Genomic DNA, 13,659 nt, shown 5'->3' with positions numbered 1-13,659 from the left:
AAAAAACCATAGTTGTGCATAGGAGTCACAACCTTAGCAAGTGTATCAGATAGGACAGTGGCTCAACCACTGAACCACTTCCTGACCAGGGTCACATAGAAATCAAGGCTTGACATGCCTAGTGCAATTGCTGATTAAAGACTGATCAGATAGGTCTCCTTGATCTAGTGATGTCCCCACCACTTTCAGCGCCTAAGAAAAAGGGGTAAGGACCATGAAAGAGTTGTTCCCCTTACCAAGAAATCCTTGTAATCATGAGCAGGCAGTCCTTTACACCACCAATTCTTAGGAACATAACTGGAGACCATTACAAGTGGACCAGGTTTGAATACAAGCTTAATAGGATCCACATCATGGATATTTTCTAAACTTCTTCAGGGTATTATGGCCCAAGAGGATGAAGTCACTGTCATTGAGAAATTTGGTGCAATCTGGAGTATCTTCAACCTTGAGAAGCAACTGAAAACTAAAAAAGTAGCCTTAGGAGAAGATCCAAAAGTGCTGACTTTAGAAAAATGATAAATTTTTAATCAATTTGCATTTTTCATTGCTAACAAACCTTTGGTCCTAACAATAGGATGATCTTATAGTGCCAGCTGGAAACTGGTTTAAAAACAGTCAAATATTATAAAGCAAGGAATATGTGGTATCTGGCAACTCGTGTGTATACGAGGTGGAAGCTGGTTGCCGACTGGGCTTGTGATGCGTCAGTCTTTCTTTAACCGTCTTGGAAAGATGACTTTTGCTTTGCTCTCCTCCCCCAAGCCAGTTGTTTTTTTTTTTTTTTTTTTTTTTTTTTTTTTTTTTTTTTTTTTGTTTTTTTTTTTTTTTTTTTTTTTTTTTTTGTTTTTTTTTTACCTAAGCCCGTGGTTTGTTTCATATTTATCCAACCCAGAAGTCCTGTGGCTGTCAACGTTTTTAGACAGCCTTCCAGGATTCCGGTGTTCATGTTCCTTTGGGACAGATTTAAATTGCAGTAGATGGGCCTCACGCCTTTTCCTTTGCTGTCATAGGCTGTGTTATGTGGAATGCTGGTCTGTCTCCCAAGGGGATATTGCCCCTTCAGAGAGAGAGGGCCCAGCTATGTTTTGTTCTTTAGCATTTTACATTTGTTATATGAAGATATTTTTAATCATTTTTATTATGACGTTGATGTTTTATGTCTTTGATTTTATCTAGTGACACATTTTTCTGGGAATGTGGTAGTGTTTTAGTCTAAGAATTTGAGTGTTTTGGGATGTTCGAGACGTTAGGCATTCATGTTACAGACAAGGATTTTATGCTAGGATTCAGCTGTCTAGCATAGTATTTCTACACTTCTTCAAAACAAATTTTATGGCGTATGATTCCATTCTTTCCATCTGCTTGCTGGACTAGTCATGATTACTGTCTCATCTCTTTCCTGTCATTTTGGTGGGGGAGGGGTACGAGTTGTATGGCTCACTCCCGTCCCTTTATCATTACAGGTAAATATGATTCTTTTTATTCTCACGGTAGGAATAAGATATCTTCTTTCATGAGGGAGAAAGCATGTCATTTGTTTCTTTACAGGCTCTTCAGTGGTCAGCCCTGCTTCTCGCCTGGATGTCTGGCAGCGGCGGTATTCCACTCAGAACTTGGGGGCCCCTCTGATTTGCTTCCCTCTGATAGAGATGCCATTTTACAAAGTTTGGTTTGCTCATTGGTGTTGTGAAGAGAGTGAGTTTGGAACCCAGTCAGTACTGTCAACGATGTGCTTCTTGCTGTGTACGTGTTTCATCGCTCATCCATGTACGTGATGGAGGTCCTACTCTCACTGTTCATTTTCCAGAGTTGGGTTGAGAGACTTTTAGGCAAAGAGTGATCTCCCTGACCGTTCTCGCTTGGATAATTCTATATCACGGCCATGTACATGTTTCTTTTGCACATCCTTGTATGTAATGGAGGTCCTACTCTCGCTGTTCGTCTTCCAGAGTCAGGTTGAGAGACTTCTAGACAAGAGTGATATTCTCCTTGATGTTCTCACTTGGATTGTTCTACATATCACTACTGTTTGCGTGATTTAGCGCACATCCATGTATGTGATCAGTCTTATTTTCTTTGTGCTCCTTTCAGAGTAAAGGGTCAAGAGACTTCTAGGTAGGGTGGTCTTCTCCCTGACATTCTCTTGTAGATCATTCTACATCACAACCATTTGTGTGTATCATCGCTCATCCATGTATGTGGTTCATGGCACGACCATGTACTTGATTCATCGCATGTCCGTGTACGTGATTCATTGCACATACAGGTGTGTGATCCATCCCACGTACATACATGTATGTAATTCATCCCATGTCTATATACATGATTCATCCTCGTTCATGTTTCTGTGCTTGACTGACTGCGAATTAGTATTGTTTCTCTGCTGTCGAGGTTTGACTGCTAATTCGGATCTCTGGTCGGCCATCACAGACCTAAGTCTCTGGTTGGCTTTAGATTCTCGCTTATGGTTCTTATTTTGAACTCCACACTTGCCATTGCGAAAATCATCAGATAGAGAGATTTGTCTCTTTAGGTTCATTACCATCTTTCTGTTTACCCCACAGTACGACACGCAATTGACCCATAGCCCACTGTGATAATTCAGAATGATTTCTCAGACAAACACAGCAGTTTTTGTCTTCATTTTCATTTTCTAATTCTTAAAGTGTTCAATTACTAATTGATCACCCTGAATTGGAGTGGTATTGGAAGACTTAGCCTTATAGCTCTGCTTCCAGTGTGAAGAGAAGACCCTTCCAGAACCTCTCTCTTTGTATAAACGTGTTGTCTTCTAGTTTTTATGGCCTTTATGTTTAAAACATTATTGTGGGGTGTTTTTGCATACTTTGTAGCGAAGCCAAGGATGTAGAACTACCTCTACTCCCTAGTTTTTAGGTGTTGTTTGCTCTTTACGCCCTTTCTGCCATCAAACATCCGGAGGTGTGAACGATCTTCGCTTTTATGTTTTAAGTAGGTTTAAAAGGTATCGAATTTTTTCAGTATCGTGTGAACTGTAGAACCCACCACTCTTAGTGGATGGGTCTTGACTTTATTTCAGTGTAGGTGTCAGTGTTTTCTGGTTGTTTTATTAAGGTGCTGTGCCCAGGGCAGGGGAGGCACCTATCATACTTTGCTAGCCCTAGGACCGTCCTCCTCGCTGCAGAGTTTCCCTCTAAGTAGAAAGTGACCCTTGGCTCTACCGCCACGCCAATATAAATTAAGATGAGAGCCGACCAAAGGCAGTAGCTATTCATCTGCATAGCTCTCTTAACTCATAGGAATGACAAGCATTGTTTTTTCAATGCTAGCAACTTTTCTATTTCAAATTCATTACATGATTTAATGCTTTGATTTAATGCTTTGGAGTAGAATATGACCATGATCCCACCTCCATTCAGTGTGGAATCAGCTATATAATTATGTACTGGGTAAGTCACATATACAAAAATGATACTTTTATAATAAAATTAGATTTTGTATATACTTACCCAGTAATTATTTGATCAAAGCCCACCCACCTCCCCTCTTAAGGACGTTATGCCTAAAACAGAATGACGTGATTAGGTAAGTTGTTCCTAGTACTGCCGTAGGGGGACGGCACTGTAGACCTACACAGCCATCACAATGCTACCCACGAAATTTGAACTTATGCTGCCGTCGAGTAGAAACTCTTAGCTATGCGATTACTGGGTAAGTACATATATACAAAATCCAATTTTATGATAAAAATATCATATTCAGCAGCTTGAAAAACAAATTGTTTTATTAATAAAAACTTCTCCATAAAACTTAATTTTTTCCCAACTCTAATACTTTGCAGTTTCTCATAGCCTTGCAGACTAAGCAGAAAAAGTGCCAGTAAATTGCTGAGGAATGGGGATCCATAGATAAATGCATAGGACATTTTTTTTCATCTTTTTTGTTAAAATAAAATTGAACTGTCTGGGCATAAAAAGAACATGAATGTTGTGTAATTATGAGTATTTGTCATAGAATTACCAGTACATACATTTAAATTATTTTCTTAGATTTTCATTTGTTTTTTTTTCAGTGCTAATTTTTAATAATGCATACTTTTGTCAGTATATTGGTGTGTATACTGTTATTTTGCTAATATGTAACCAAGTTTTTTATGAATTATGCTTCAGGTCATCTTCATTGATACAGAGAACACTTTTAGACCAGAACGTCTACGGAGTATTGCAGACCGCTTTAATCTGGATCAAGATGCAGTGTTAGATAATGTTTTGTATACTCGTGCCTTCACTTCTGAGCACCAGTTTGAAATTCTTGATCATGTAGCTGCACAGTTTCATGAAGAACCTGCATATTCAAGCTGCTGGTAGTAGATTCCATTATGGCATTGTTTCGTGTGGATTTTAGTGGTCGAGGAGAATTAGCAGATAGGCAACAAAAGCTAGCACAGTATTTGTCAAGACTCCAGAAAATAAGTGAGGAATACAATGTTTCTGTATTTATTACAAACCAAATGACAGCAGATCCTGGTGCAACAATGTCTTTTCAGGCTGACCCAAAGAAACCCATTGGTGGACACATATTAGCCCATGCTTCCACTACTCGTGTGGCTCTACGAAAAGGACGAGGAGAAACAAGAATTGCAAAAAAAATATATGATAGTCCAGAACTGCCAGAAATGAAGCTACATTTGCTATAACTGCAGGTGGTATTGCTGATGCTAAAGAGTAACTTAATCACTAAGAGACATGAATTATTATAGCATTCTAAAATTGCGAATTGCATATAGTCTTACTCATCAGGTTAATGTACATAATTATTGTATTTATATAAGGGATTTCCTGCCTTTGGATGGATGATTTACCACTAATTAGCATGTATTTAGAATTTCAACCAAATTTGGTCTTAAAATTTTTAATATGAAGCTATTGAGCAGTTAAGTATTTTGACAACTTTAAAGGTGTTGTGATACGAGGGCACATTTCTCTAGTTGCATTTGACTGCAGTTTTCTTTAAAGGCAAAATTCACTTAACATTCATAAATGGGGGAACTTAAATTCTTTTATGATACAAGGTGTTTAATTTATGTTTGTTGTAAAGGTAAGGAAGATGAAAGACAAGACCAATGAAATTTTCAATTTTATCTTTGTCAATATAAAAGGGGAAAATCACTTTGAATTTTTGATTACCCAAGACATTTATTCTGATGTTTTCAGATTTAAGGCTAAATGCCAGTTGTAGAGGAGTAGAAAGGAAAGTCTAAGGGCCCTTGCTAGTTCTTCAGATTTCATGCGAGCCTTCTCCATTTCTGATGGAGGTTCTTGGTAACCTGGCAGGGCAGACATGGGCTGCCTTATGCCCACCTATTTAGACAAGACTTGCATAATTTTGAGGGATCACCATAGTGGTGTGCTTGTCCTGCTTGCTTAGCAAGTGCTAGTGAGTATACTTGGGAGTGCAAGATAGTTGCATTGTGCATTCTTAAAGACAACTTAGTAAGCTTCCACATCTCTTCCCCCTCATGGGTGTAGAGGGGGAACTTCTTGCTTGGTGTGTGTGAGGTACCGAGCATTCTTCAGGGCAGATCTCCTTAAGCACTTCCCCATGTCTCCTTGGAGGCGCTGTTAACAACGTACAAATCTTGGGTGGAGTGCTCGGTCCTCAGATTCATGTGCATACCAGAGGGTGAGTTATGGCTATACAACACTGCGTGTATGTCTTTGAACTAATAGCTGTGCAGATAACTCTTCCTGCTTTGCTTCTCTGAAGGTTATCTGGTTAAGACCACTTGACTGAACTGGTCCACTAGGTGAAAGTTCAATTGATGGATCGTGCATGCCATTGGTGAGTAAGTTTAAGACATCACTTTTTCGGGTACAACCAGCTTGGGAGATTGTGTTGCAGTGTTCAAGCACCTGTTCAACTGAAGAATGCTGTCAACCACTACAGAAGCTGTGGAGTCTAAGGATTGGTGAACCACAGTTTCATTAATCCCCAAGCAAGTGCAATAGAGTCAACACCATCACTGCCTTAAGTGTCTATACAGTCAACAGAATAAATGGGTGTGGGGTTGGTTGGTTGTGTGTGACAAGCCCCCCCCAACCCCCCTTTTATGCAGTATATGTACAGGGTGGTACCTCGAGATATGAAATTAATCCCGTTCCGAGGCGGCCTTCGTATCATGCGTTTTTTCCGTATCTTGGAACACATTTTACATGTAAAATGGCTAATCCGTTCCAAGCCCTCCAAAAACACCCCATTAAATTTCATAATAAAGCTAAATTGACCTATAAACAATGAAATACTACAACAAATTGGACCATTCAATACCTAAATTAAGAATAAAAAATGCAAAACCTGTAAATAACGTGTATATTAGTGTACAAGAAATATTATTACTAACGTAAAATGTGGAAGCTTACCTTTCGAGTGAGGCTATCTCCGAAAGTGGCGGCAGAGGTGGAGGAGGACAAACGACAGATAACGTACATACGTACGTACACTTAACTTTATGAAAACAAAAAATTTAAGGAAAACTTTAAAACTAAAATTTACGAAACATTAAGAAAACTGTAACACTTAACTTACAAAAATTTATAAATTAAAATTGTTTTTTTTCTTTTTTTTATTTTTAACTTTTTTTTTTTTTTTTTTTTTACGTAGTTTTTTTTTTTTCTCTCTCTCTCTCTCTCTCTCTCTCTCTCTCTCTCTCTCTCTCTCTCTCTCTCTCTCTCTCTCTCTCTCTCTCTCTCTCTCTCAGAATTTCAACTTCATCACCACTTTCAACGTTCTGTTTTTCATCACTTGGTTCTTCCTTTTTGCTTTCAACTTTCTATTTTTTATCACTTGGTTCTTCTTTTTGTTACTTCTGCTAATGCTGAAGGCCTCTTTAAAAAATAACGATCCAAGGAAGATTGCTTCTGCCTACTTTTCACAATGTTCCTGAAAACGACTCAGGCTAACGTCATCGAACTGCGCAAGCATACGACCTGTGTGAGCCTTTTCGGGGTGTCTTTTTTCGATAAACGATTGCACTTTATGAAAAGCGCCAAGAATATCCTTAATTTCTGCCATTGTCATAGGCTCCTCCTCCTCTTCCTCGCCGCTGTTAGAGAACTCCTCTTGAACGACGCTATGTTGCATGCCTCCAACTCCTTCCGGTCATCCGTCGTAAGCTCTTCTGGTGCTCCTCGAGAAGGTCGTTGATGTCGTCCTCGTCGACGACCAGCCCCATGGACTTGCCGAGTGCAACGATCTCGTCAAGATCTGGTTGCAAAACAGTTTCGGGATCGTCACTGTTTCTGACTCTGCAGCACCAGCTTCGCCCACGTCGAATCCCTCGAAGTCCTCGGCTGGATATGGCATCAGGCCAGAGTTTCCTCCACGAGGAATTCAAGGTTCGCCTCGAAACCTCCTGCCAAGCTTGGTCGATGAGTCACATGCAAATGACGATGTCGAAATGCTCCTTCCAAAATTGATGCAAGGTGAGGTTTGTGGTATCGGTGATGTCGAAACATCTCTTGAAAAGATGTTTCGTGTACAGCTTCTTAAAGTTCGCTATCACTTGCTGGTCCAAGGGCTGGAGGAGAGAGGTGGTGTTGGGCGAAAGAAAAAGAATCTTGATGAAGGAATACTCCGCTAGGATATCTTCCTCGAGGCCAGGAGGGTGGGGAGGGGCATTGTCCAACACCAGCAGACATTTCAGGGGGAGGCGCTTCTCTTCCAAAAATTTCTTCACTGTCGGGCCGAAACACAGATTTACCCACTCCGTGAACAAAAGCCTCGTTACCCAGGCTTTTGCATTAGCCCTCCACATCACTGGAAGCTTCTCCTTCAGCACTTTGTGGGCCTTGAAGGCTCGAGAAGTCTCGAAATAATACACCAGTAGGGGCTTCACCTTGCAATCCCCACTGGCGTTTGAACAAAGTGCGAGCGTAAGCCTGTCTTTCATAGGCTTATGCCCGGGTAGCTTCTTCTCTTCCTGCGTGATGTATGTCCGACAAGGCATTTTTTTCCAAAAAAGGCCAGTCTCATCACAATTGAAGACTTGCTGAGAACTGTAGCCTTCCTTGGTTATCATCTCGTCGAAAGTCTTCTTAAATGCTTCCGCCACTTTCGTGTCCGAGCTGGCTGCCTCCCCATGACGCACCACCGAATGGATGCCAGTTCGTTTACGAAATTTCTCGAACCAGCCATGCGAAGCTTTGAAGTCTGGGGTTTGCGTGAAGTCCCTTCCCCTCCGTCGTCTTCCGCCTGCGCAATCAAATCGCCGAAAATAGCAGTGGCCTTGTGGGCGATTGCTGTCTCCGTTACCGTATCGCCAGCGATTTCTTTGTCTTTTATCCAGACGAGGAGCAGCCGTTCCATCTCGTCGTGCACGTGGGTCCTCTTGCTGGACAAAATAGTGATGCCCTTCGACAGTGTAGCTGCTTTGATGGCATCCTTCTGTTTAAGGATGGTGTCTATTGTCGACGGATTACGGCCGTATTCCTTTGCGATCACACTCAATCGCATACCAGCTTCGTACTTCTTGATGATCTCCATCTTTGTCTCCAAAGAGAGCATGCGCTTCTTTCCGTGAATTTCAACTTTCTTGGGACCCATGACTACGTTATCTTGTACGTAATTTATGTATAAGTAACACAATAAAGTTTCCACGCACAACACGATAGTATACTGCAACGAAATCACTAACGAATTTACGATACTAAAACTAAATCGTTGGACCGAACGAATGCCGTGTGCGTACGATAGAGGTGTTGGTACGAAGAGGCCGAGATAGGTACACCACCACGTATACGTATAAGATGCATGATGGGAGGGATGCTGTCCAATAGGAGAGAAGGATTTCATGGCTTGGCTAGCATTAGGAACCAATGGGAGAGCAGGAGGATTGTGGCGAGTCTACTAGTACTAAGATGGCGGCGCAGCGAGAGTTTCAAAATTGTTATCCGGGCGAATCTCGGACTTTCAGAAACCTTTCGTATCTTGAAAACTTTTCGTATGTAGAGCAGTAAAATTTTTCGCATTGGCTTTCGTATCTCGAGTTTTTCGTAAGTTGAGCCTTTCGTATCTCGAGGTACTACTGTACTTTAGTGCTAGAAGGATCTGTCTGTAAGCAGTTATATAGCACCCAGACTGGGCTTACCTTAAACAATACGTAGTGGCTTCTACTGCTCTCTTGAGCAGCTTTTTATTAGCTTAAACTATCTGAAGTTTGGTGGCAGTTTACACAGGGCTTTATTGTATACAGACATACAGAACTTCAACACTATGATTATCTGTGGTATTACATTCACAAATGGTATTCTAATCAGTTGACTACGATGTACGTACATGAACCTAGCCTGACTTCGGGGGCATGGAGCTCTCAGGACAAGCAACTCCACATCGTGTTGGAGTTGAAAGCAGTCATCCTGTGTTTTCAGGAGTTTTGGGAGTGGGTAGCAGGTCACTATTGTTCTGATGTTGGACAACACTACAGTGGTAGCATATGTGAACGAACAGGGCTGGTGTCACACCAATTTCACTCCTTGCAGTCAAAGTGCACCAGTGGCCGATCAACAACTTGGTGGCGGTCACAGCCAGGTACATTCTGAGTAAGAGGAATGTGGTTGTTAAGTTGTTGGAGTCAAGTTCTGGGTTTAGAGTGATCTCTGCATCAGGACATAGTGGACAAGCTATTCCATCTACTATAGGGAAGACCCATGTTAGACTTATTCACTACAAGGATTCACTACAAGGTTCAACAGAAAGCTAGAAGTCAACTATTCTGTGATCCCAAACCTGTTCGCTGTGGCAGAGGATGCCCTTCAGCATCCTTGGGATAACCAAGAAGTGTATGCCTTCCCTCCGTTCTGCCTGATCCGTCATGTCCTGAACAGAGTGATGAGTTCCAAGAATCTCAAGAATCTCAGGATGACCCTAGTAGCTCCTTTTTTGGCCCCAGGCCAAAGTAGTTACTGGATCTTTTATCTCTCTCTTAGCAGATGTCTGGTTACCTCAGGAGATCTTTGTCAGTTTTCCTTCTGGCTTTGGCTTCCTCAGAAAATTGTTGGAGAGCTTCATGGTCAAGATTATGACGTAAAATAAACTAGGGGTTGTCCCAGAATTCATGGCTAAACCTCAAAATCCCTCAGTTCACAATGACAGATTTGCTTTTTCCATTCCTTCTCTGAAGGAATTTGTTAACAACAGTCCTCAAGAGTTATTGCTTTGTCCTGTTAGGGTACTGAGTTATCTGAAAAGGACTTGCCCCCTAACGACTTGCCCCCTAAGACCTAGGTGTCGTAGACTTTTTGTTAGCACAGGCTGAGCAAAGAAAGAAGTGTCCAAGAACACTATTTCATTTTGGTTACGCGAGATGATTAGGCAAGAAGAGGCTTGATTATAAAACAGGTGGAAAAGTTTAACTATTTTAAGTTTACTTTAAGGGGGCCGGCCGGCTAATGCCGTTTTTTAACGACAGGACTTTGACATTCATACCACTTAATAAGGTGACTTGGGACATCTCCAAACCGCAATATGATTTTCGCCTCTGACCTTCGGTTTTGTGACGCCAGGGCGATTTATCCCGAAAATAACCACTTTTCAAATTCTATCTTCTCCCTTGATATTTAATATTAAGACCTGGGATTACTACCATATATAGACCTGATGTAGACCTCCAATCGAATGGAGAGTTTTTTTTCTAAAAGTCATTTTTTTGCTAGATATGAATTTTTCAATATGGTAAAAAAATAAACCCTATAAATCACGAGAAAAAAAATTATAAAAAAAAGACGAAACAAAAATTGGAAAAAAGGGCTCTATTTGGTTGTTCTATAATGTCTTTCTGAGTTATATACCAAATTCCAATGTTATAGCTTTAAAACTAAGTGAGGAGATAGACTTTGAAGGTCAATAAGTATAGTTTTGAGATACGGGCGTTCAAAGTTTTCCTTCGTATTTCTATAGAGACAATGTTAATAAATAATTATTATTATGAATGTATATTTGTTTTTTGTGTATTAATAAACCAAAACTATTTTATTTATCATAATTTAATCATAAATGATGATCCCTTTGCTCATATATCGTAGCCTGGGGCAGTGCTTGAGGCAAGATGGGGCACTCCTTAATACGTAACACCCTCCCTCCCCTTCACTAACTCTGCTTATTACAGCGAATTTTCTTCTTCTGTATGTTAGCGAGATGTTTTCCTTGTATTTTCCTCTTTGGCATGATGACATTCTTGCCGAAACAGAGATAAACAAACATAAATGCAGGAGAATGTCAGAGGTGAAACTCGAAGATGTACTCTCTTTTTACAAAGACAATTTAATAAATCATGATTATTATGAATTTCATAGTCCATTTTGGGTATTAAAAAACCAAAACTATGTTATTTATCATAAATGAAGATCTCTTTGCTCAAAGATCGTAGCCTTGGGCATAGTGTGACGTGTGCTGTCAGGCAAGAAGGGGCGTTACTAAGCAACCCTCCCCTCTCTCTTCACTAACTACGCGTATATTATGATATTCTGTAATAATGCTTGAGCGATTTTTCTTCGTCTGTATGTTAGCGAGATGTTTTGCTTGTCTTTTCCTCATTGGCATGATGAACTTCTTGCCGAAACATTCATAAACATACGTGAAAGCAAGCGAAAGTCACGAGGTGAAACTCGAACGTGTAATATACTTGAAGTCTATGGTCGCACTGATTCATGGTTGAACCAGAATTACCAGATACTCGCTTCTGCGAGCCAAGGAATCTCTACAGATGCCATTTCTCACAATTTCTTTGCCAATTCTTATCAAAATTTACGATAACAGAAGAAATATTGCATTTTCTTGTATGGATGAATGTTTTAGGCTTATTGAGTTATGTTTACTAATTACCTTGTAACTACGAAAGTAAGAGAATTTTGACGAAATATTTCGTATACGTATTCTCAATTGCCATATGAAGCTCCATGAATTTTTTCATGACTTTGCATTTTTCGCCCTATACCACTGTATATAGGGGGTTTCCGGCCGGCCCCCTTAAGCCAAGAGGAAGGATGGGAGACTGAAGTTGTAGGATAAAAGCTGGGTGGGGGAAGTGGAGAGATGTAGCTGGAGTAGTATGGGATAAAAAAAATGTCATCAAGCTAAAAGTCAAGATCTACAGCACTGTGATAAGACCAGTGTTAATGTATGGATAGGAAACATGGGCTCTAAGAAGGAAAGAGGAAGTAAAGCTTTAGAGAACAGAGATGAGAATGCTGAGGTGGATTATGGGAATATTGCTGCTTGAGATTGGAAAATGACAAAATGAGAAGGGCAGGCTTAGTAAAGATTAGAGGTGATAAGAGAGGTACAACTGAGGTGGTATGGGTATGTGTTGAGCAATGAGTGAAGAGGGCTTGGGAGGAACCTGATAAGAGGAAGAATTGAGAGACAGAGAATTAGATGGCGAGATAAAAGTGAAGAAAGATGTGGAGAAGAGGTTTGGTGGAAGATAATGTCTTTGATAGAAGGCTGTGGAGAAGTTTTCAGTTAACCGACCCTTAATGTAGGGATAACGGTGGGAAAGAAGAAGAGGTGATTAAGCAAGCCTACTCCTCATTGTCAAATTCTGTCTAATAATGTGCATGCAAGAGCACGTGACACCAGAGGAATAAGTTCCTCCTTGGCATTTGAGAATAACTTTTCTCTTCATGAGATTTTGAATGCTGTTCCTTGCTTCATTAAATGACTTTCTCTTCTTTTTTCCTATAGGATATTGCCCACAGGTCCTTGGACACATTCTCTTTGGGTCTGGTGGTGGCTGCTCAACAAGTTATGTAGCTCATCTAGTACCCCTAACATGACAGTTCATATCTTGTCTAAAATGATAGTGTAGAAGAGAGAATGAGTGAAATGACTGGTTTCTTTCTTTCCTTCTTTTCCTTTCTTCAATACCTACTGGTCGGTTGAAGGTTGGACACATCATACCCTGGAACTGGCTTGATACAGGTGAGTTTGACACCATGCTGTTAAAACTTTTTGTGTTCCATATATTACAAATAACAAATTTTTAATAAATTTGTATTTTTCATAGCTAACAAACCTAAGGTCTTAATAGGACACTTTTTCCAAGTGCCAGCTGATAACCAGTTTAAAATGATATTGTTATGATACAATAAAGTTTTGTACATACTTACCCGGCAGATATATACTTAGCTATAGTCTCCGACGTCCCTGACAGAATTTCAAATTTCGTGGCACACTACAGGTAGGTCAGGAGATCTACCCTCCCACCACTGGGTGGCGGGACTAGGAACCATTCCCGTTTTCTAATCAGATTTTCTCTTCCACCTGTCTCCTGAGGGGAGGCTGGGCGGCCATTAATCGTATATATCTGCCGGGTAAGTATGTAAAAAACTTTATTGTATCATAACAATATCATTTTTGTACATGCAGCTTCCCCAGGCAGATATATACTTAGCTGATTGGCACCCTTGGTGGAGGGTAAGAGACAGCTAAATAATAAAAATAAAAAACAGGAAACAGCACATGTTGTAGGTCAAAACACCTTGGTTCTTACCTGATTGGGCAGAAGACTTCATGGATACTGTATATGAGTCTGCTTTGCCTCAAGAGCTTCAGCGAGGTAGTGACCTATGACTGAGAGCTCTTCTGGATCTTGTCATTGGGGCTTACCCACTTACACGACAG

General features: G+C 40.5%; 1 protein-coding gene and 1 pseudogene across 1 annotated transcript in view; one reads left to right on the top strand and one right to left on the bottom strand.

Moving 5' to 3' along the window:
- LOC135216823 (meiotic recombination protein DMC1/LIM15 homolog) overlaps positions 1-5,148 on the top strand; it is a 97,898-nt pseudogene extending 92,750 nt beyond the window's left edge.
- LOC135216812 (meiotic recombination protein DMC1/LIM15 homolog) overlaps positions 1-13,659 on the bottom strand; it is a 284,123-nt gene that overhangs the window by 193,162 nt on the left and 77,302 nt on the right. The window lies entirely within an intron of this gene.

Source organism: Macrobrachium nipponense, chromosome 6 (assembly GCF_015104395.2).
Source record: "Macrobrachium nipponense isolate FS-2020 chromosome 6, ASM1510439v2, whole genome shotgun sequence".
NCBI lineage: Eukaryota > Metazoa > Arthropoda > Malacostraca > Decapoda > Palaemonidae > Macrobrachium > Macrobrachium nipponense.
Note: the sequence above shows the minus strand (reverse complement) of the source record. Positions and strands in the feature narration are given on the sequence as shown.